Below are 22,912 nucleotides of genomic sequence, written 5' to 3' on the forward strand. Positions count from 1 at the left end.
AGGGGTCGTTTGGTCTAAGCCTTGTCGCTTGTGTATTTCTTTGATTCTGGGCTGGGTTCGATTTTTAGTGGACTGGGCTTGGTCCGCTATAACAGAAGAAAACCCGGGCACACAAGGGCAAAATAAGAAATTCATGTTGAAAACGGTTACCCAAGGTTTAGGAAGTCCAAATATCAAGTTTCATCTCAACCCAAACCCGAATAAGCATTATCTTCTTGAATACTTGAAAACCAACCAATTTTGGAGGAAAACCCTCAAATTTCAATGTAAAAAATCTTGAGTAAAAGAAGGATTTCAAGCTTAGGGACTAATTACCCATTGATTAAAAGATTAGAATCTAGGAAATTTCCCAACAAAACATTGATTTAGATGAAAGAAGGTTCAAATATCAATCTAGGGTTCATCACCCAAAACCCCAACTTAAAACTTTGTGTTCTAATATGATTATTCCCAAATAAATGGCAACATAAGATGATAGGGAACTTACCAATGGAAGAATCCTCAAAAATTCAAAAAAATCGCCTCCTAGAACCACTTTAAGTATCCAATTTGGTGAATAGAAAGAAATGGTTAGAATTTGGGGATTTAATGTTTCTGATTCTAGTGATCTTACATCTACAGACCCATTTCCCGCAGATGTGGCCTTGCATCTGCGGAGAAATGTCTGCAGATGTGCCCTCACTTGACAACTCACATTCCCGGAGCTGCGAACCAATTCCCACATAGGCGAGCCGACAGATGCGGCCCTAAGTCCGTGTATGGGGCACAACAGAAACCAGAATTTTTTGGTTTTTCACCAAGTTCAACCCAAAACCCAACACTTATTGGAGACCTCCCGGATACAAAACAAATATGGAACCCACTATAAAAACATGCTACGAATGCATCCGCGCCCTCGGAATTCCCAAACGAGGTCACTCAAAACCAAATTTCCAACCTAAAGACCAAAATTGATAGCATCCATGGTAGCTCAGAATTCTTGAAGGACGTGGATGAAGATTTGGAAGTTCCAAGAAGACCCATGACAAGATTTCAAACGAGAAAATTGCAAGACAAGCTTAATAGGTTGCAATCAACAATTCAAAAGTGTCTTGTGATGGAAGAAGAGCTCCAGCCCAATTCAGATTTTTTCCTCAAGTCTTACACTTATTTGGAGGCCCAAATTAAAGTCCAAAGTGAGATGGAATGAGGCCCAAATCAGCCCCAAAAGAAGAAGTTTCCAGCAGCCCATAATTAGCCCAAATATTAGTTTCTAGAATAAATATTTAATTGTTGTTTTAATCAATGTTGACTTGCATTGGTCCAAGTGTGGGTAGTCAGTCTTCTAGGTTGTTTTAATCTATGTTGACTTGCCTTGGTCCAAGTGTGGGAAGTTTTCTATGCTTCTAGGGAAGATAATTCCCATTTATTCTATTTTGACTAGCTCCTTCTTTACAACTATAGAAAGGGGTGATTGTCATTCATTGTAAATCAGATTTTGAAGAATAAATTATATTGAGAGTTCTTTTGAACCTTTGTGGAATTACTTTGGATTTATCTTTCGACCTAGCTAGTTCATAGTTCAAGGTAGTAAGATAACTTCTTTTTTTATATCTTTGGTTTCTTCTTGGTATTCTTAGAAGGCGATTAGTACACATACTAATTGTTGTCTAACGTTACTCGAAGCGGTCAAGATCCGAATTCTAAGTTTGATTCGTTTCTCAAGTAAAGGCGTTTGGTTCATCCAATAACCAATTCGTTGTTACTTGGATCTTTTCAATTTTTAGAACTTACATTCTTGGAAGTTCTTGGAACTAATTCCCTAAATTTCCCATATCTTTATTTTTCAGATTATTTTCTATTTTTGCTTCTGCACATATTTTAATTATTAATTTGGGATTTCCCTAACCTCGTTGTTATCAAGTGGTATCAGAGCGGTTTTATCAAGATTCCGTTCTTGATAATCTTGGGGATTTCTTGAAAAAAAAAAAAAGAGCAAAAAAAAAAAAAAATTTAAAAAAGTACTGTAGCAGTGAACAGTGACGAAAAAAAAAAAGAACAAAAAAAAAAAAAAGTTTAGTGTTTGCTCTTCAAGAAATTTCTTCCATTTATTTGTTTTCTAAAGATTAAGATAGAAAACAAGAAGAGGGGATCCTAGATCTTTAAAGCTAAGAAGCAATCAATTTTTTTTTCTTACTCCTTTGATCTTGTTAAAAAAAAAAATAGTCCTTTTTGTTCGAGTCTTGTTTCAACTAAATTCTAATTCTTTCTAGGATTGGTTCTTCATTTTCTTTAGTGCCCCAAAATTCTTTATTTTACTACTAAGGGCTTGATTCTAGTGGGGTTTAATTATAAATCCATAAAGTGTTTTCCCAAAGGTTATTTGAGTGGAAAAAGGCAAGAGTGAGTGAGAACAATTGAGGAAAAAAAAAAAGCCAAAGTTTGAGTGATAAATAGTTTTGGAAATGACCAATACAGGTGGTAGTGAAGATGAAAGGAGGGCTCGTCAAGAAGCCGAGATCCGAGGAAGAAATGACTTCACTCTACAAGCTATGCACCAACAATTTGAAAGATGGACCTTGCAATTTCAAGAGATCAAGGATGCCATTCTTGAACAAAATGAGACAATAGCTGAACTTAGGAGGAGATCGGATATTGTACAACCACAAAATAATCCTAGGCCTCAAAATAGAAGAAATATGCCCCATGCCCCAACTGTAAATCAAGAAAACCCTATAGATGATTTTGTTGATGATCTTGATGTAAATCTAGATAGGGTAGGGAGAGATAGGAGGGGACAACGAGGAAGAGTGGAAGATGATAACATTAATAGCATAAAAATGAAGATGCCAACTTTCAAAGGCACAAGAGATCCAGACTTGTACCTTGATTGGGAGCGGAAAGTTGAAGCCATTTTTGATTGTCACAACTATTCTAAAGCTAAGAAGGTAAAGCTTGCCGTTGTTGAATTTTCTGACTATGCTTCTATTTGGTGGAAAAAGCTTACAAGGGATAGACAACAAGATGGAGAACCACCCATTCTTTGCTTGGCCGAGATGAAGAGAGTCATGAAGAAGAGGTTCGTGCCTTCCCACTTTCAAAGAGACCTACAAATGCGTCTTCGAAGATTGGAGCAGGAACCATGATTTGTTGATGAATACTTCAAAGCTATGGATATGGCCATGATCCAAGCTAATTGTATGGAAGATGAAGAGGCCACTATGGCTAGATTTCTTAATGGTTTAAATAAAGAAATAGCTGATGTAGTAGAGATACAACAATATGTAACTTTAGATGAGTTAGTGGATATGGGTTTGGTGTGACTGTAAAAGTAGAAAAGCAAATTAAAAGAAAGCGACAAGCTAGCTCGTGGAGGAGTCGGCCAAACACCAATTCAAAGAAGCCATGGTGAAACAAGATGTGACTTCTAGGCCTCGAAAGGCAAGGGGAAGGCCAAAGTAGATGACAAGGAGGGAGGTAAAACTTTTAATCCTAAATCACCAAAAACTTCTAGTTCTATTCAATTTTACAAATGTCATGGAAGAGGGCATATGATGCATGAATGTCCAAATAGAAGAAATATTCTCATGAAAAAAGATGGAGAGTATGAGAGTAAAAAAAGTGAGGTAGAGGAAGAAGAGGGAGGTGTGAGTGAAGATGACGTAGAGTTTCCTAATAGTGGTTTTGTTGGGGTAGCTAGGAAGATTCTTGATGGAGAAAATGAGAGTAAAAAAAAGTGAGAAAAGAGGAAGAAGAGGGAGGTGTGAGTGAAGATGATGTAGAACTTCCTTTTAATGATGGTTTGGTTGCAGTAGTTAGGAGGATTATGGCTATCAATTTGGGAGTCAATAATGAAGAACAAAGGGAAAATATATTCCATACTAGGTGTGGGATAAGGGGGAGAACTTGTTCTATGATTATCGACAGTGGTAGTTGTGCTAATGTAGTGAGTTCACACTTGGTAGATACGTTAGGGCTTGCATGCATGAAACACCCTTAGCCCTATAGACTCCAATGGTTGAATGATAGTGGTGAACTGAAAGTCAACAAACAATGCATGATTTCATTCAATGTTAGCAGGTATGAGGATGATACTCTTTGTGATGTCATTCCTATGCAAGCTTGTCATATCTTGCTTGGTCGTCCATGGCGGTTCGATAGGAATACTTTTCATGATGGAAGGAAGAATAGATATTCACTTGAGCTTAATGGCAAGAAGTATACTCTTGCACCTTTAACACCTTCTCAGGTGTTTGAAGATCAAAAGAGATTGAGGGAATCAATGGGAAAACAAAGGGGACGGAAAAAGGTGAGCTTGAGGGAAAAGAAATGAAAGATGGCCAAGAGAGAGAGAAAGAGGGCGGTAACTTAAGCAAAGAGGTAAAAGAGGGTTTGAGTGGAAAAAAGAAAGTTTTGGTGAGAGGAAAGAGGCTAAGGAAAAGAAAAAGAGAGTCTCTATATAAAAGCCAAAGAGTGTTTGAATGCAAGAAAAGAGAGGGACCGCCCATAATACTACTTACTTACAAAGAAGTCTTGATTAATTACGAGCTACTAACTTCTTCTTTGCCAAGTAGTGTTTTTCTCTTTTGCGATTTTGATGATATCTTTCCGAAGATATTCCTAAAGGTCTTCCACCTTTGCATGGAATTGAACACCAAATTGACTTTGTGCACAGGTGCACGAGATTCCAAATAGGCTCTTATAGGAGTAATCACGAAGAGACAAAGGAGTTGCAAAGGCGAGGTTGAGGAGTTGCTTAAAAAGGGGTTTGTGCGAGAGAGCCCGAGTCCTTGCTCGGTTCTGTTCTATTGGTGCCCAAAAAAGATGGATCTGGAGGATGTGCGTGGATTGTCGAGCTATCAACAAGATTACGGTAAAGTATCGTCATCCTATTCCTCGTCTTGATGACATGTTGGATCAATTGCATGGGTCTAAAATCTTTTCTAAAATTGATCTAAAAAGTGGTTACCATCGATTCGAATGAATCCACGGAGATGAATGGAAAAGCGCTTTTAAGACCAAATATGGGCTTTATGAGTGGTTAGTTATGCCTTTTGGCTTGACTAATGCACCCGAAAGACGTTCATGAGATTGATGAATCATGTTTTTAAGGATTTTCATGGAAAGTTTGTGGTGGTTTATTTTGATGATATCTTGATCTTTTCTAAAACTCTAGATGAGCATGTAGAACACCTAAAGCAAGTTTTTGAAGTTCTTAGAAAACAACAATTGTTTGCTAATCTCAAAAGTGTGCCTTTTGTGTGGATCGTGTGGTATTCTTGGGTTTGTGGTCAGTTCTAAGGGAGTTGAGGTTGATGAAGATAAAATCAAGGAAATCAAAGAGTGGCCTAAACCCAAGAGTGTAACTGAGGTTAGAAGTTTTCATGGGCTTGCTAGTTTTTATAGAAGATTTGTTAGAGATTTTAGCACCATTCTTTGCTCCTCTAACTGAAGTTATCGAGAAAGATAAGGTTTTTATATGGGGGAAAGACCAAGATGATGCTTTTAACTTGTTGAAAGAAAAATTATGTTCTGCTCCTCTTTTGCAATTACCTAATTTTTCTAAGTCTTTTGAGGTTGAATGTGATGCTTCCGGAAAAGGAATAAGTCTTGTTTTGATGCGAGTCCAAGCCTATTGCATACTTTAGTGAAAAGTTGAGTGGAGCTACATTGAACTACTCAACTTATGACAAAGAGCTATATGCTTTAGTAAAGGCTTTAGCTACATGGCAACATTATTTGTGGCCTAGAGAGTTTGTGGTTAAGACTGATCATGAATCCTTGAGATATTTGAAGGGTCAAGGTAAGCTTAATCGCGCATGCAAAATGGGTTGAATTTATTGAAACTTTCCCATATGTGATTGCTTACAAGCAAGGAAAGGAGAATGTAGTTGCTTTGATGCACGTCAAGAAGGTATGTCTTGGTCTCTACTCTTACTTCTAAGCTGATGGGTTTTGATCAAATCAAGGGCCTTTATGCTAATGATTCTGATTTGGCAAGGTTTTTGCAGAATGTAAGTTGGGTCCTTATGATAGGTTTAATCTTCAAGATGGATTTCTTTTTAAGGAAAATAAATTGTGTATCCCTAATTGCTATTTGAGTGAATTGTTTGTTAGGGAAGCACATTGTGGTGGACTCATGGGACACTTCGGAGTGCCCAAAACTTTGGATATACTTGCTTGAACATTTCTTTTGGCCAGGCATGCGAAAGGATGTTGAGAAAGTGTGCTCTCAATGTCTTGAATGTAAACAAGCCAAATCAAAAGTGTTACCACATGGTCTTTATACTCCTTTACCTGTTCCTACTTCCCCTTGGCTTGATATTTCCATGGATTTTGTGTTAGGTTTGCCTAGAACTAAGCATGGTAAGGACAATATATTTGTGGTGGTAGATAGATTTTCAAAAATGGCTCGCTTTATTCCATGTTTGAAGACTAATGATGCATCACATGTGGCTGATTTGTTTGTAAAAGAAGTGGTTAAATTACATGGTATACCTAAAACTATTATTAGTGATAGGGATGCTAAGTTTTTAAGTCACTTTTGGAGAGTTCTTTGGGGAAAGTTGGGAACTAAACTACTATTTTCTACGTCTTGTCACCCGCAAACTGACGGGCAAACAGAAGTAGTTAATAGGACTTTAGGGAATATGTTGAGGGCTGTTCTAAAAGGAAAATTAACATTTTGGGAAGAACATTTGGCCATGGTAGAGTTTGCCTATAATAGGACTGTCCATTCTTCTACAGGTAAGTCTCCTTTTGAAGTTGTTTATGGCTTTAATCCCCTCACCCCCCTTGATTTGCTGCCTTTGCCTACTGATAATATTGTTAATCTTGATGGTAGGAAGAAGGCTGAAATGATGAAGAAGATTCATGAACAAACAAAGCTTGCAATTGAGCGGAAGAATGAGCAGACTGCCTTAAGGAGAAATAAGGGGCGAAAATCTGTTATTTTTAAGCCCGGGGATCAAGTATGGGTGCATTTCAGGAAGGAAAGGTTTCCTGCCAAAAGAAGATCCAAACTAGACCCAAGAGGAGATGGTCCATTTGAAGTCCTTGAACGGATTGGAGACAATGCTTACAAACTTGATCTTCCTAGTGAGTATCAAGTTAGTGCTACTTTCAATGTTTCTGATCTTTCCTTATTTGATGCAGGTTTAAATTCGAGGATGAATTCATCTCAAGAAGAGGGGAATGATAGCATCCATGGTAGCTCAGAATTCTTGAAGGACGTGGATGAAGATTTGGAAGTTCCAAGAAGACCCATGACAAGATCTCAAACGAGGAAATTGCAAGACAAGCTTAATGGGTTGCAATCAACAATTCAAAAGTGTCTTGTGATGGAAGAAGAGCTCCAGCCAATTCAGATTTTTTCCTCAAGTCTTACACTTATTTGGAGGCCCAAATTAAAGTCCAAAGTGAGATGGAATGAGGCCCAAATCAGCCCCAAAAGAAGAAGTTTCCAGCAGCCCATAATTAGCCCAAATATTAGTTTCTAGAATAAATATTTAATTGTTGTTTTAATCAATGTTGACTTGCATTGGTCCAAGTGTGGGTAGTCAGTCTTCTAGGTTGTTTTAATCTATGTTGACTGCCTTGGTCCAAGTGTGGGAAGTCTTCTATGCTTCTAGGGAAGATAATTCCCATTTATTCTATTTTGACTAGCTCCTTCTTTACAACTATATAAAGGGGTGATTGTCATTCATTGTAAATCAGATTTTGAAGAATATATTTTATTGAGAGTTCTTTTGAACCTTTGTGGAATTACTTTGGATTTATCTTTCGACCTAGCTAGTTCATAGTTCAAGGTAGTAAGATAACTTCTTTTTGATATCTTTGGTTTCTTCTTGGTATTCTTAGAAGGCGATTAGTACACATACTAATTGTTGTCTAACGTTACTCGAGGAAGCGGTCAAGATCCGAATTCTAAGTTTGATTCGTTTCTCAAGTAAAGGCGTTTGGTTCATCCAATAACCAATTCGTTGTTACTTGGATCTTTTCAATTTTTAGAACTTACATTCTTGGAAGTTCTTGGAACTAATTCCCTGAATTTCCCATATCTTTATTTTTCAGATTATTTTCTATTTTTGCTTCTACACATATTTTAATTATTAATTTGGGATTTCCCTAACCTCGTTGTTATCAAAAATGCCCTCGAGTGCCTCGAGAACTGAATCAGACATTCTACCAAGTTATAATAACCCTTCCGAACCTAATGGAATCGATGAAAATACTAAAAACACTTGTTTACCCAAAAGTCAACTATTGGTCAACTCTTTTTCATTTATTTAACTTAAAGGCTTCTAAATCCCTCAAATTCCATCTAGACTCACCCGACTACCTTGGAAACTATGCCACCCATTCCATGGGATCAAAATTACTCTAACAGAGATAGAGTAAGGGTCAACAGGGTAAAATGGTCAAAAGGGTCTGAACGATCAAATGGGTCGTTACTAGTGAAAAATCGAAAACCCGACATTCATCTGAGACCTCCCGAATACAAACCAAAAATGAAACCCACAATAAAAACAAGCTACGAATGCATCCGCACCCTCAGAATTCCCAAACAAGGTCATCTTGACCCGGTCAACCTCCAACCCCCAAACTAAATTTCCAACCCAAAGACCAAAATGCCCCCGAGTGCCTCGGGAATCGAACCAAACACTCTACCAAGTTATAATCGCCCTTCCAGACCTAATGGAACTGACGAAAATCCCAAAAACACTCGTTTACCCGAAAGTCAACTATTGATCAACTCCTTTTCACTTATTCAACTTAAAGGCTTCTAAATCCCTCAAATTCCATCAAGGCTCACCCGACTACTTTGGGAACCAAGCCACCCATCTCCGCTGGTCAAAATCACTCCAACGGAGTTAGGGGAAGGGGCGACGGGTTCAAAGGATCAAAAGGGCTTGAACGACCAAAAGGGTCGTTACAATTTAAGTACATTTTAATACTCAAATGTTTTCAATTCAATTTATTAAAATTTTGTTCTAATTGGAAATTAGGTTTACTGTTATTTATTAATTTATTTTATTTAGTCTTATTTAAAAAATTAGGGGTTTCAACTGGATTTACTGTTGTTAATAAAAATTTGATGGATAGAAGACAAAAGAAAGAAATTAGTATATTTAGATAAGGCAAGAAGAAAATAGAAATAAGAAAAAAAAATTGTTCTATGCTTTAATGTTCAGTTTTTGAATTTTGTTTATCTCTTTTTCGTATACTACTATTTGAGAGTTATCTTTTCAGCTATGTGTGCTATTATGCTAAAATTCATTGTGATTTTAGATAGATTTATTACTTTTAAAATTAATATTTTTGATGTTGTTATTATTTTAGATTATATTTTACTGTTATTAGCAAAGATGTGGAGATTTGAAGAAGAAGGAGGAGAAGGAGAAGAAGGAGGAGAAGGATGAAGAAGAAGAGCAGGAGAAAGAGAAGAAGAAGAAGGAGGAGGGAAATGGGGGAGGAGATATGTGGATAATAAAATCAGCGTCGAGAAAATAATAATCAAGACAGAAAAATATCTCAACAATCGTAGTATTTGATTTCAAATATGAGTGTTACAATCTCTATGAATCCTTTGATTTGTCTTTTCAATTATAAATTCAAGGGCTTTTGGGCTTGATTTTGATCTTGGACTTGATGGATTTGATCTTTATTTTTACTTGAATTCAAGGGCTTGTGGGCTTGATCTCTAAAACTTCTAGAGAAATACTTGAGTGTTTGAATACTTTTAGCTTGTAGAGAAATCTGCAGCGTTTGATCAACGAACTCTCTTTGGTTTGTTGGTAGAATTCTGGTCTCTTTTATGAATTGTGAGACCCCTATTCATAGTTGTAAGATGGAAGAGTTGTGATAAGGACAAACCCTTTCCGACCAATCAGAATGGAGTGACATGGCCATATTTGATTAGCTGGAACATCTCCATTCTACACGTGGCACATTTTCATTGGTCGTTGATTTGACTAGGCATACTGCATCACTTTTATACGTGGCATGATCCTATTGACTCCTTAGTTTGACTTGGCGTGCCACTTCATTTGACACGTGGTATCAAATTGGGTCTCTAGGAAGATGACATCTTGAGCTTGACAAAGTAGGCTCCTCATTTGAAGCCGACTGAATGGGCTAACCCAATAATAGTGGACCAGTAATTAAATCAATATTTTTTTTAACATAAATAATCAATCCAATTATATTAGGCCATAATATTTATTTGGACTAATATATCTTGAATATAATCCGAATTTTAATGAGGGTCAAGTTGTAATGACCAAAAGAGAATTTAAGAAAAAAGAAAAAAAAAATAAAAGGGGCCAAAGCCCAATCTAAAAAGAAAGAAAGAAATACAATGTGATAGGGAGAATGCAGAAGCAGGGGGAGAAAAAAATGCAGTATAAGCAAAGAAAAGAAAGGGAGCAAAACAAAGGAAAAGAGAAGAGAAAAATAGGAATTTTCCACCCTACTCATCAACATAATGACTCTATTTAAGTTTATTACGTGATTATGGCAAACTTTTATGGTGGAAACACGGAGAAATTTTGAGCAATTGAGAAAGTTTTGCCCTAGCGTTCTTTAACCTAAATCATTGATTTGAAAGGGCAAACGACGTAGATTTCTTTATATTGTTAGAATTGTCTCATCAAAAGCTTTCCAAAAACATATGGCTTGTTGAGGTTTGAACCCGTTGACCAGAGGTGTTTTTGTCATTTAAAGTTTGACTTTGACCGTTTAATCCTCTAAACCTCTAAAAATATAGAAGTGATCTACCCTAGGGTTTTTGATTGTCCTTAATCCGTTTTTGATGGATTGGAGTGATTCGGAGACTTGATGATGCTGAACTTGATTTCAAGTGAAACGTTTGAGCTTAGATTTAAGGTAAGTGAGACTTTACGCTTTGGGTGCTTGCTTGGCAAACCCGTTTTAAATTATGTTTTGTTTGCATGGTCCATGTGTTGGGATGAGCATGTGCTTGGCAGAATTGGTGGTCCTTGAGGCCAGCCACATATATTATATTTTCAATACTCTAAAATCTCTTTAATAATTATTTTGTGATGTGATATGGATGTAAGCCATGAGATTGGGGCATAGCGTATACTTCCTTTAGCATTATGTATGCTTCTTGACTTCATTGAGACATTGTATATGTTTCCTTGAGCATTGTGTATGCTTCTTGACTTCATTGTGACATTGTGTATGTTTTCTCGAGAATTGTGTATGCTTCTTGACTTCATTGGAACATTTTGTATGTTTCCCCGATCATTGTGTATGCTTCTTGATATATTTGGAAAATTTTGCATGTTGTCGTGGACTCGTGATGTTGATTAATTTCTTTAACTATTGTTTATGACAAGTCCTTAGTGTAGGTTTTTTGAGATATATATTATTCTTGATAAACGATTGTTTTCCCCTTGTGGATGTACTATTATGACATAATTTGTGTGCATATTATTTTTGTGCTCGTCATGTGTTTGTATTTTTGTCACGACCTAATTTGACTAGTCGTGAAGGCACTAACTCCCCTGAGTCAGCAAGCCATCCAATAGTTCACTTTAAAAGAATAGAGAATAATAATAAAGCGAAATGAGCATACCAATCATTTTTAAGTCTTGAAATCTTTATAAATCATAAGTGCAAAATTAAAGTGTCCCATCCCAATCGGAAGGGCACGACGACTGACACTTGGACCTAACATACCAAGCACCAACATAACAACCTTTGTAACCATACCATCATGCGTAAATGGGCAGGAAGGGCCGTCATGAGACAATCTGAGTAAAACATAAAGAGTACCAGACAAAGAGCAACCCCAAAATGATATACATGAGATATACGGGACTACAAGGCCGACATAAATATCTATATCTCAAACCATAGGACGACAAGGACATACAAATATCTATATACATGAAATATGTCTACAAGCCTCTAAGGAGTGCATAAACATCATAAGGTCAGGATAGGGCCCGCCATACTCAAAACATATGTACATAAGCATACTGACTCCAAAAGGCATCACGACGAGTGGCAAGCTTGGATTGAAACCCATATGTCCCTTGTCACCCCTTATGAATTTCTTAATTTAACTCAACAATTTCTATAACAAGATAACAAGTATATTCATCAGGTTTTGCAGCCTTATATCTCTCAAAATAACAAGAAAATCGTCCATGAAACTCAACAATCTCAAATAGCATTTCTAGTTGCTAGTTTGTACTTCCTTCAGTCATCTGCATCAACCAGTACTATAATAACCTTAAGCACAAGAAATGAGATAACATAATTACCTTATACAACAACTAAAACTCGAAATTCAGGCTCGTCTTAGCTCACCACAACCCTTAATGTCACAAAAACACCATAGAAGCTTTATCTCTCACCTAAGCTAATCTTTAATATTGATTTTGGATGAAAACACTTGCATTTGCTCTTGGATCTTCATGAACTTGTTAGACAGGGTTTTTTTTGGGGGGGGGGGGGGAGGGTGGGTGGGGATGAAGTTTCAACTGAAAATGACCAAAAATGGCCCTCAAACGTATTTTAAATAATGCAAGGTCGGCCACCGCCATAGTGGGTCCCAAAAAGGGGCTGCCTGAGCAGTCTTGCAAAAATGAGAATATCTCTCTACTCTGACGTTGCATCAATGAGTGGTTTAACGCATTGAAAACTAGACTTGTATACCTTAAATTTGGTTAGTGGAACACCCCGTGTCTTCGAGTATATTGGGAGAAAAGCTCAGTGACATTAGACCCAAATTTTAGCAAAATTAAGAATGTAACTTGCGATAACTTTCGCAGACTTTTATTTTACAACTTGCTTGAATTCAAAACTTAATATTCGAATATTATATGTTTCAAGTACCTTAAAACATGACTTCCTTAGCATATTAAGCACTCCTAGGTTAACCCCGAAAGTACAGGTTATAACATCTTTGATTCATTTAACTCTAAACCTTATGGTACATGCTTAACATTTGTTTAATACCATCCTTAGCCTTATAGGGGTTTCATGAATCCTCCGGGAACATTAGTTAACTTACGATACGAATGACGTGAGAAAAAAAATCTGATGTGTAACATTCTTCCCCCATTAAGAACATTCGTCCTCGAATGTAGGGGTGTATAGGGGTGACCATTGATCCCTTAAGTCCTTGAATTTGGAAAAGTTTCCTTTAAGAATAAGATCAACCAACCCTGGTACCAACATAGAAGTCCCAATATTGCCTTATACAATCATATAGTAGGACAAGTCATTTAAGTACTTACGTATGAACTCACCTTATCCTTCTCATTAGGTTGAGTTTCTATTTTAAGCTGGAGTAGGTAATAACATCTAGACTTCCTTTTGTCTTATTTTTAAAACTATTGGAATCTTCTCATTCGGTCGATCCTCCATTACTTGTACATTATCTAGATCCTCGCTTCACTATCAAAAAATTTTAACCGAGTGAACGGATCCTACTTCCGAGGCGACCTTCCTTTAATCTCTCCTCTGGGTAGTTTGGATGTGGATTATATATGTCTTGTTTGACTTGAAATCCTTATACCATTATGCCTTCAAGCACAATATTTCTAAGAAGGCTTTATTATTAAGTAAAAAATTTCTTAAGTCTCGTCGTCGTGTTGGCGTTCGAGTCGTAATGCTCTTAAGCATAAATATTCTTGAATAATGCCAACCCTTCTATAACTTGATATATTAAATTAGGTCAGACAGTTCCGCCTTTCACTTGTGGTGAATTCACATTTCCTCATGCATAATTCTTTATACAGAGCCCCATAATCCTCTTGCATGTAGCTAATATGATAGTTATCGTTGTGTGCTAACTCATTAGATAGTAGTTGACTTCCCCAAATCTTCATGAAGCTGAAACCTTTACTTGCAAGAAACCTCTTTTCTATCATTTAACTTGTATGCCTCTCTTAACCATCCATCTATAAAGTTGTATTGGGAGTAACTTAGATATCCAAGTTTTTCTTAGAAGGGTTTGCGGAAATTTTGTAGTTGGACACCTTTACTGAATGGAATTAGGGTGGAGATATTATATGTCCGGACTAACTTTGCATAACTTTTGGTAACTCGTCCAATAAAAGTAGGTTGGTTCTTATTGAGCTATCTGTAGTCACCCATGTAGGATTGGACTTCCACATTTGTACCAAATTTCATATTAATCTGTCACGCCCTCCACCTGGGCCTGGACGTAACACAACACCTGGTGGGTGACTATAAGTGATCGAGCGAACCAACTGGCTGACAGAATCAACATGTGGTATCATAACATACTGAATGCAGAAAATAACCAACACATGCTGATATACTGAAAGTCTGAATGATACATAATCAAAGTACCGAAACACCAATACAAGTCTGAAGCATAACTACTAAAATACTGAATCATGCTGGACTACATAATACTGGAATACTGAATAGAACTAAACTTAAATAACTTAGCAAAAAGAGCACCAGAAATATCAAATAAGGATCTAAACCCCAGGCCTCCTTCATTTTTTGGAACACACACTTTTAACTAAGCTGACCAATGTCTACTTTTTCCTTCTTCTTTGTTGCTCCAGAAAAATCTTGCAAAGATTTTGTGTAACTCATTCAAAGTGTATTTAGTAGGTGCCATGGCTGATAACAGATATAGAGGCATACTTTGAAGTACACTAGTGATTAAGACTGCCTTACCACCAAAAGATAGGAGCCTGCCCTTCCAATTCTGTAGCTTTTTTTTTTTTTTTACCTTATTGATCAAATCATTGAAGTACACCTTCTTTTTTTCTAGTATGGAATATTGGACAGCCTAAGTGCATAAATGGGAAGACCCCTCTACTGAACCCTATAGTCTGCTCCACCTCATGACACAAAGCAGTTGAAACTTTCTTATGCAAATAGAAACAACTCTTGTTTCTGTGGATTTTCTGTCCTGAAACATCTTCATACTTCCTCAGGACTATCATAATCATCTCCAATGACAGCTTATCTGCTGAGATAAAGATTATGGTGTCATCCGCATATGCAAGATGGTTCAAGTTGGCACTCCATTTAGGCATACCATACCCCTTATATTGTTCATGATCAAATAAAGAGTTATGAGCTCTTGATAACACCTCTGCAGCTAGAACAAACAATGCAGGTGATAAAGGATCACCTTGTTTCACTCCTCTGGTTGAGTAAAAGAGACCATGAGACGGGCCATTTAACAGAACTGAGTCCTAGTTGTTAGCTAGCAACCTCCATATCTGATCCACAAATGCTCCATCAAGTCCCACCCTTTACAGAACTTTGGTTAAAAACTGCTATGACACTCTATCATAGGCTTTAGCCATGTCTAGCTTGATTATCACATTAGCAGTTTAACATCCCGTAAATCCATATAGAGTGTGAAAGCACTGTATGAGTCCTTTGGAACCTTATATGTTGGGTTACGTGCATGAATTTAGGCTAAAGACCCAAGAGAAGATGGTCAAAATGAAAATTCACTGCAGTTTCATGAAAAAGAGGTTCGACGGTCGCTCTTTGTACTGTCGATCTGTTCGACGCTCCGTCCTTTGCACCGTAGAAAGTAAGGAAGCGAAAGCTGCTCACTGGAAATTTCATGACTTTGACGGAGCAGATCGACGCACCGTCGATCTGTTCGACGCTCCATCATTTGTACCGTCGAATTGACCTAGCACAAAGACCATTCGACGGAGTAGATCGACGGTCCGTCAGTCTGTTCGACGCTCCGTCGTTTGTACCGTCAATTGTGCTTGATGGGTCGAAATTATATAAGTTGCAAAATTTTAGTTTTTCTTCCATTCTTTTCATTCTCAAAAACCCTAAGGACGAAAATATCTCTCTAGGGCTCCAACACTAAAGTAAGAACATCTTAATCATTAATTATCAATCCTAACATCAAACCCAAGATTCTTATCATGATTCTTGTGACTAAAACCTAGGATTTGCAACATAATTCTTCCTAAAGGGATTCAAGCTAGGGTTTGGGTGTTCTTCACTAGAAAAGTGAATTGTTAAACTTTGTTTAACATACTAAGGTATGTCTCTCTTTTAAAAACCTTATCATGGATATATGTTTTCTTCTCAAAGGTTCTTTATTGAATAAGAAGGTGAACTTCTCATGCAAAACCCTAATTCATATCTTTTCTTGTGGTTGGTGTGCGTGAGGGGACAAGACCACATTAAACTTTGATTATATTATCCTCTATATACGTATATCAAAATCATAATCTTTTTCTTCTATAAGAGATGATCAGTGATGATGGCTAATTGTTGGTATTGATGGCTTTACAAAGAAACTAAGACAAAGGAATCTTGTTTAGAGAAGTGGAAACATTTTCAAGTTTATCTATGAAATTATGGATTTTCGTAATGGCATCATGAACTCTAATGCCATTTAATGGTGTGACTACTTTGAGATAAATTTTGAATCGGCTTCTAGGCTATGAACTTTGTTGTTGTGTTTGGCCTAGCTACTCGGGAGGAAGGGTAGCCGCTATGGATCCTAGTGTGATAATGCCTAGCCATTCGGGAGGAAGAGTGGCCATTTTCGGGTTCGCTACCTGGGGTGTGATTATGCCTAGCTATTCAGGAGGAAGGATAGCCACCGTTGAATTTCATATTCCGGTGTGGTGCGCTATGACAAGGGAACCTCTATGGTCACCCCTTCGATGTGCTTGATTCTTGGGCCTTTATTGGTATGTGTGATATTCTTATTTTCTCATGGAATTGTTGTTGTTAATTATGACCATTTGAAAGGCATATTTGAAGTTATACCTTGACAAGAGGCCTTATAATCGGTTTTGATAATTCTTATTGAGATACACAAACTGAATAACTATTCTTACATTGGTTTCACATGATTTTTAGGACTGATTTCTTTATGTATTATTGTACTTTATTTTCATATTACTTGTTGTCCCCCAGGCACTCACTGAGTACAAAGTACTCAGGCATACCGTTGTTGTTTTTTATGGTATGTTAGGTAACAGTGAAAAGTAGGTTCTTGATACTCTGAGCGTTTAGGAAGGACTTGCGATTGTTGCTGATTTGGTGAGCCCACACATTCATTCGTGGGACACCCTATTTATTTAATTTCATTTATTTATATTAGTTTCCAGGCTGCGTCCTAATGAGTTAGACATTTATTCCTTATTCTTAGAAGCTCCTTTGTATACATTCGAATGTGGGTAGAAGAAGAGTTGTTGTTTAACTCTTTCGGGCACACTGTCATGTTTTGGTTGAATTATTTAAATTATAAAGACTTCTGCTGATTTAATTCATGTATTCATGATTTGTTACATTTATTTAGAAACTGTTGGAGGCGAATATTGAATCTAGCGGGTTTAAGTGTTATTATTGTGTCATTTAGGTTCTTCCGATGTTCATGACATCGGATGTCGGTCACGTCTAGGGTGGTTTTTGGGGCGTCATACACTTCCAAAGTCTGTCACTCACACAAATCTAGTGCTTATTCCTAAGAAGGAGGTGGTTCAGCAGTTCACTGATTTGAGGCCTATAAGTTTGAGTAACTTTGTCAATAAAGTTATTTCTAGAGTTGTGCATGGGAGGCTAGACAAGATCTTACATGAGATGATTTCTCCCAACCAGTCTGGGTTTGTGAAGAATAGAAGTATCATTGAGAATGTTCTACTCACTCAAGAAATTGTGACTGATATCAGGAAAAGAGGCAAGCCTGCTTAGGAAGAAGCACTAGATTTGTGTGAGTGACAAACTTTGGAAGTGCATGACCTTCATAGAATGCCTTCATTACTTTATAGACATCTATCCCAACTATATTCGAGCAAGCCTGATAAAAACTGCCTGATAATCCATCTGGACCACAAGCACTCTCACTTTTTAAATCAAAAGCTACCTTTTTAACTTCATCTTCTGTAAGAATGGCTCACAACATTTCATTGTATTCATCAGTAACTAATATGGGCACCATATTTATCATAGAAAAGTCTGAACTACAAGCTTCTTGAGTAAACTGATCCTAAAGAAATTGCACTGCACCTTGAGCAATTGCTTCCTCATTCTCAAGCCAAACACCATCAAAAGATCTTGGATTCTCTTCACTTGTAGATTTTTTATTCTACCATTGACAATACTATGGAAGAACTTTTTGTTTCTATCACACTCAAAGAAACCAGGTATAACCAAATTTTTGTTTCAAAAATTCTTCCTCAAAATGTAGATATTTTTTCATTTCTGCTTGTGCTAGTTGCAGAATACATCTATTCTCCCCTGAAGGATCTTCTTCAAACAACTGTTCTTTCACCCTCACAATCTCCTCCCTTATGATGAGTTGTTTGAAGATGTCACCAAAAGCCACCTTACTCCAAGCTGATAGTGCCCCTTTAACTTGTTTAATCTTCTTCTTGAAATTCAGAAAAGGATCACCCTCACTATCCTCAGGCCAATTGTCTTTAACAATATCCTGAAAATCTTCATGATCAGTCCAAAACGTCATAAACCTGAAAGGCTTTATGAAGTTTGGAATATCAGTACCCAAGGTGATAAATAAAGGAGCATGGTCAGAGCCTATCCTAGACAGGTGTTCCACCTCAATGCTTCCAAACCAATCCTGCATATGTGAGTTGACTACCATTCTATCCAACCTCTTAAATATGCAGTCATTTCCAGCCCTCCCATTCCACCAAGTAAATGGACTACTTTTGAAAGAAGTTTGCTCCAGCTCACAAGAATTTATGCAGAAGGCAAAGTCTTCATAATCTTGAAGGACAATAGGAGTACCACCAATTTTCTCTTACTCATTTAGCACCACACTAAAATATCCTCCTACCATCCAAGTTATGTCTATGTTAGAAGATAAATGATATATACTATCCTATAATTGTAACCTCTCAAAGTCATCACATTTAGCATATTCTAGTGTATAAATCATATGTCTGTTGTGCTCCTGCAAAAACAACTTCAAAGTAATCGCCTGTTCTGTATCTGATACAACCTGTACATCCACATTATCATTAACAAAGAACCAAACCTTCCCATTGCAGTTTGCACTTGCACTATGCATTCCAAATCTTCTTTGATAATTCTGTATATGTCTAGTTTGTTGGAAAGGTTCCATCAATACAAAATTGTGATGTTTATGTAACATTTATAGCCTATGAAAAGCTTGTTGAGTCCTTACTGATCTGATGTTCCATATCAAAGCTTTTACTATCATTTAAAAGAGACTTTCAAAGCTGCAACTCTCTTTGGCACATCCCTGGTTAGATGTTGACCTTCCATATGGCTTCCCTTCTTTTCCTTTTTTCCACTCTTCAATGCTGATTTTGGAGATAAACCAGCCTGTCTACTTATATGAACTAAGTTAGCCTCCAGAGATTCCTCATCATCTTCTTTATTACTGATCTCATTCTCCTTTACATCTGTGTTACTGATTTCTGACTCTTCTACTTAGTGAGAAACAATATCATGTAGCCTCCTTATAGCAGAGTCCTTGCTCAATATTTGCAAAGGTTGAATTTTCATAGAACTGGTTACTATATCCATTGAGACCCCCTTGTCAATCAAAGGTAATGACTGTGAGTTCACCAATTCCCCATCCAGTCCACCAACGGGATTATTCAAGTTCTATATTATCACCAGGATCATCAACTTCCACATGATCCACTCCATGACTCACAACTGGAACTGGAGTCTCTAGATTAGCCACAAAATCCTTCTCTAGATTTTCCACAACATCCACTACATTGTCACGACCCGAACCACGGGCCGCGACGGGTATCCGGCGCTAACCACCGACCACCACTCATTCCGTTATCTATATGCTCTCATTCATAATACTTGCTCAATTTCATAGAAATATATCATCATTCGAAAAATAATTACTTTTATAAACATAAGCCCTTCGGCTATCAAAATAATATATATAAATGCATACACATACAACTATGGGACCATGCTACCCATACTGCGTATCTACGAGCCTCTACTAGAGTTTCAGACATATGGACTCCCCGTCGTGCCAAATCATGACTATATGCATACATATGTACCAAAAGAATAATGCTGTGGCACCTCCGGAAAATGGAGTGCTCTCTCCCCTAATCGCTTTGCTAGCTCCTATGAGTCCGGATCACCTCCTTTGTCTACCTGTGGGCATGAACACAGCGTCCGAAGAAAAGGACGTCAGTACGAATATTGTACTGAGTATGTAAGGCATAAGCAATAATAATGTCACACCCTTAATCCGATAGGGTGTGATGGGCACCCGACCCTTACCTAAGGCCGAGCGAACCCGCAAACTTTCGTAATACACATAATCATACTGGGCCAGCAGAACGTGTCAAAATACAGAAGGAAAATTTTCAAAAAAACCATCATACTTTTCGTCTTTTTCAAATCAAATAAAATCTGTAGTCATAGCGAATCTGTAACATAATGCGTACTGATATATCGGCTTACATAGCCGATTACAAAACAAATCTGCAGCATGATGCATAATAATACATCGGCTTACGTACCGCACAAAACCGACGTATCACACATACGACAACGTCCGTAAAGTCTCTAACATAACTCCGCATACCATACAAAAGCATTCTCGCCGGCGGCAAAGACTCAGGAGGAAATGGAGCTCGCCCGTCAAATAGGAACATCTTCTCGCTAACATCACCTACTCATCAGCGGGTACTGCGCGGCATGAAACGCGACCCGAAGAAAAGGGGTCAAGTACGGAATATGTCCGAGTATGCAAAAGTGTAAAAATACGTAAAGCGAAATCATAACCGAAGTCAGGAGTACAAAAAATGAGCATAATAACCCGATTACCAAAGTACTTATAGCTGACATACAAATCATACCTAAGGGGTTCAGAAGACAAATAGGATAATTAGAATGTCAAAATGCTTCGCTTTCTTTTGAAAAAACATTTACGCCTCGTATATACGGAAAATCAAACATATCATATGAGGGCGACATTAACCGAATGCCGAGGAACGTATGGCCCGATCCATAAATAACATAATAATCATAAACATACCGTACCCGGCCCTCTAGTGCGGGACTCGGTAAATCAAATCATATCGTCATATTATCACATATCATATCACATATCATATCGTATCATCAGATCATCACATATCATATCACATATCACATACGGTCCGTAATGGGACCCGGCGGACGGAACATGGTCGCCCCTCCTGCCTCGGGCGCCATAACGCCTCATACCCCAGAAGATTTCATATCTCCGAAATCTGACATCCCGCGGTCAAAATATCCAACTGTCAATGTCACATACCGCGGTCAAAATATCCGGCGGTTTTCATATCTCGAAATGCGACATCCCGCGTCAAAAGTCCGGCCGGTCAATGTCGCAGCCCGCGGTCAAATGTCCAGCGGGCAATATCACATATCACATACCGTGGTCGAAAGTCCAGCGGTCAATATCGCATATCACATCATACTTCGGAATCACATCATACTTCAGATTGTGCGCACGATAATAACCGGTCCGGGACTCGGCGAAAGAGGTAATAACAGAATGCACGAGCAGAATCGTAGGAAATCATATGCAATGCCAAACATTCACAAAGACTCAATAGAGTAATCAAACGATCGTTATTTATAAGCCAAAACGGAGTCAAATCAGACTTTCTTCCGAATATCACTCGGAAACATACCAAATCGAACTTCAAAACCCATGGTTATGTATCGGAATCATAAGTATACGAATCATTATTTCGGACTCAACAGACAAATATATAATCATACTCGGGGGTCGGAAATGTAGTCATATTAAATTCTTTCAAAAGCCATCGAATTATACGAAGAAGATCGCGGACCCACGACGAGCGTCAACCCAATCCGGGCCCGCATACGTAAATCATAGTCATCATATGTTATCGAATCATTATTACAAACTCAAAAGATAAGTAAACTGATCGTACTTGAAATCAGAATAATAGTCATATCATATCCTTTCAAAAAATCGTCAGAAGTACATAAGAAAAGTCGCGGGGCCCACGGAGGGGTGTCGACTCAAGTCGGGCCCGCCCATAAAAATTTAAGTCATCATACGTCATAGAATCATTTTTGAGCATATCGAAGCGATCCGGTTCTGTCTGTGAAAGTTACGGACTTTCGTAGTTTTCAGAATCATTTAGGAACAAAACTCTTTTAAAAACCAAACTTTGATGCAACTTTTAAAACTTAGTCATACAAAAGACGTATAAACCATAGCTTGACCATATAAGGATGCCAACATCAAAAGCAAATACGACTCATAAACGTGCTCGGATTTTTAAGAATAGAATTACCCCCGAAGCTCATAACATATCACAACCTAGCCATATCTAAGACATGCCAAAAGAAGGAAAGGTAAGCTTTACATACCTCGTCCGCCCTCGAAGCTAGTCCAAACTCAAACCTCGGGCTCTCTAAGATCTACAACATGTCATTAGACACCAAACATTAGTCATAGGCACCTCGGAATCCCATTTTAAGCTCGCACTTTATTTACAAAAATTTGGGCAGCATTTCCCCTATAAATTCAACACCCCGAGAATTTAACTCGGCAAATTTCATCAACAAAAAAATCAACAAAACCGAAAATTAAAAGTCTTGTCCATAACTTACCGCAACCAACTTAAAATATTCCAACGTACAAAGTACGGGGTATAACAAATAAGATGTCAATAAAATAAGGAGGCATCAATGAGGAGCAATCTGTAACTGACTGAATCATAAAGGAAGTAATACATGTTAGCTTACTTTCATACTCATCATCATATCATATATACATAAGTGTATAAGCTGCCCGACCATATAGGTGCGGTGTGATGATCAATAATATTAGCAATAGCATTAGCCTGCGTCCAAGCCTCCCGCGTCCGGGGTACCATCTCATGCCATCCACTAGTGGCGCTGCCCATGCCATTTGACCATGGTG

Source organism: Lycium ferocissimum, chromosome 12 (genome assembly GCF_029784015.1).
Source record: "Lycium ferocissimum isolate CSIRO_LF1 chromosome 12, AGI_CSIRO_Lferr_CH_V1, whole genome shotgun sequence".
In the NCBI taxonomy this organism is placed as follows: Eukaryota; Viridiplantae; Streptophyta; class Magnoliopsida; order Solanales; family Solanaceae; genus Lycium; species Lycium ferocissimum.